Source organism: Leptopilina heterotoma, unplaced genomic scaffold, assembly GCF_015476425.1.
Source record: "Leptopilina heterotoma isolate Lh14 unplaced genomic scaffold, ASM1547642v1 Lhet_179, whole genome shotgun sequence".
Lineage (NCBI taxonomy): Eukaryota > Metazoa > Arthropoda > Insecta > Hymenoptera > Figitidae > Leptopilina > Leptopilina heterotoma.
In genome coordinates this window covers 32,671-35,640 of record NW_025110895.1, presented here as the reverse complement: position 1 = coordinate 35,640, position 2,970 = coordinate 32,671, and positions in this window count along the sequence as shown.

The following is a 2,970-nucleotide window of genomic DNA, read 5'->3' as shown; positions in this document are numbered from 1 at the left end:
TGTATTTAAATAAATCCTGTATCAATTCATCCTCGAAAAAAGAAAATGTCAAATACTTTTTCGACACACAGTCAACAATCTTCTTATAAAAAACGTCTTGATTGAAAGGCTAGAATATAATATATAACATAAATATTTAGTAAATTCTTCCACAGTTATTTAATAAATTAATTTTTTCGATTTTTGGAAGACGTATATAAAAGGTAAAAGAAAAACACTCTTTTACTTTTTTATAAAATAGACGACGTTTCGGTGGTCAGGTTCGCCACCATCATCAGGTCACTTTAATAGAAAAATTTTTTTAAAAAAATTAATACAACAAAATTTTGAAAATTTAAATTTAAACAAAAAATAAAAAACAATTTTTACCTAGTTAAAGTCAATAAATAAACATCACGTCAATAAATTAAAAACATAAATAAACGCAATACAACAAAAAAATAAAATATTTAAATTTACAAATCACAAACATATTAAAACGAGTGATTAGTCAAACTGACTGAGCCGGTGACAATTTTCGCGTTATATACAGTCGATGGGGTCAATGACCCGCAATCGAAATATTATGAATTATAACCATTATTTCAATTTATTAAGCAAAGGAAAATAGGAATTACTAAGAAACTGTATATCTTCCTTCTTGTTAATAGTAAAATTATTGCATTTAATATAAATCATCTCAGAAATTAATCGTTTTTTATAAGAAGTTTCATAATCTAAAATTTCTGCATCGTCAAAATTAAAAGAATGATTATATTCAGTTTGATGTTTGTTCACAACGGATTCGAGGTTTTTGTTTTTATGCTCGCTAATTCTTTTTTTCAAAGTACGCTTTGATTCACCAATATATGTTGCAGGGCAACTATTACAATTAAATTTATAAACAATATTATTCCGATCCCACTTTTTTGTCAAGTCCTTTCCTAATTTTATTACAGAGCTTAAGCTTTTTTCCACAATAGGAATAGAAAGTAAATTATATTTTTTTAAAATATTAGATAATTGATAATAAATATCATTGAAAGGAATACAGATTTTAGGTAGTTGTTGATAAATACTAACGACATTGTTAGTTTGTTTTTTATCTATTGTTTTATGAATTAATGTATGTTTTCGTTTTTTAATATTTTTTTGTATAAATTCTAAAGGGTAATCGTTGTTTTGCAAAATTTTAAAGATTCGTTTAATGTTTTCATTATGAAAGGACTTGTGAGACAATAAAATTGCTCTATCATATAAATTGTAAACAATGTTTTTCTTTTGTTGAATTGGATGACGTGAAAAATAATTTATCAATCTATTAGAAGAAATGGATTTTTGATACCAATTAGTGATGAGTTGATTGTTATTTTTTATTAATGTCATATCTAGGAAATTAATTTTATTATCCATTTCTAGTTCATGAGTAAATTTTAAATTAATATTAAACGAATTAAAAGTGTCAATGAAAAGTTCGACTTGATCTTTATGGACGCACAAAAGTGTGTCGTCCACATATCTATAATAAAATAGAGGAACACAATTGAAATTGTTTTTAAGCAAATTCAAACAATCAGTTTCCACGTCATCCATTACAATATCCGCAAAAAATGGAGATATCGGTGACCCCATCGGAGTACCGTAAATTTGTTTATAAATTCTTTCATCAAAAACAAAATAAGTATTATCAAATAAAAATTCAGTACAATTAATAATGTCAACAAAGGAATTTTACATTTATTATGAATAATATTGTTTCTTCTATCAAGGCTTTGTATAACTAAATCGCATGGAATATTAGTGAAAAGTGAACTAACATCAAGAGAAAGTAAAACAAAATCTTGTGGTACAGTAATATTCTTCAATTTTTCTTTTAACTCAAAGCTATTGTTTACATGAGATTTTGGTAAAGGAATTACAGTTTTTAACTCTTCGTATATGATTTTGGCCAAAAAATAAGTTGGACTATTTATTAGCGAAATAATAGGACGAAGAGGTGCATTATCTTTATGAATTTTTGGCAAACCATAAAATTTTGCCAAAGAGGTATTAGTCATAGTTAACTGATTATTATGATATTTTCGTTTAAGAAATTCATTGTCATTTAAATTTTTTAAAATTTTATAAGTTCTTGATTGTAATTTGGATAAAACTCCTTTCGTTGAAATTTCTTTATAAGTGCGTCGATCGGAAAGTAAGTCATGGGCTTTGGAAATGTAGTCTGATTTTTTCATACAAACTGAAACATTTCCTTTGTCTGAATTAGTAAAAAATATGTCAGGATTTTCTTTCAAGAAACTTTTTGCAGAATTTAACTTAATGGCAAAACTTCTGTCTTCAAATGTGATGTTGTTTTTTTTGGACAGATTTGACATTACACTATTACTAACTTTTTGTCTAATCTCATTTTTGACTTCAGAACTAATATCTAAACTCGAAATAGTACATTCTAAATTTTTTATAATATTGATAGATTCTTGTTTCGAAACATGTTTAGAATTCTGTTTCGTACAACTGTAATTTTGGCCCAAAGAAATAACATCACAAACTTCTTGAGGAATGACAGTATTAGTTAAATTAATTAACCAATTTTGTTTTTTTGAGTTAATATTATGAACAGAGTTTTTCTTATTAAGTAATGAATTAAATTTTTTAATTAGTTTGTGGTTACAAAGTGAGTGAATAGATAAAAATTTTTTCTCAGAAAACAGGAAAAAATTATTTAATACTTCTGAGTCAATGTGACATTGTGAGATTTTGTTTTCAAAAAATTGCAACTTTTTAGTCAAGAAATTGAGATGAAAATGAATATCTCTAATCTCATGACCAAGTAAAGTGCGTGAATAATAAAGATTAAATTTATGAAAGCTTTTTTTACATGAATTACTATGAAATGAAATATGATTAGATCGATTACTTATATGAAGAAGATGTTGCGGAATGAGTCCATTGCTCCTGCACCTTAGCAAAAAATGTCGTTTTGATGATGTT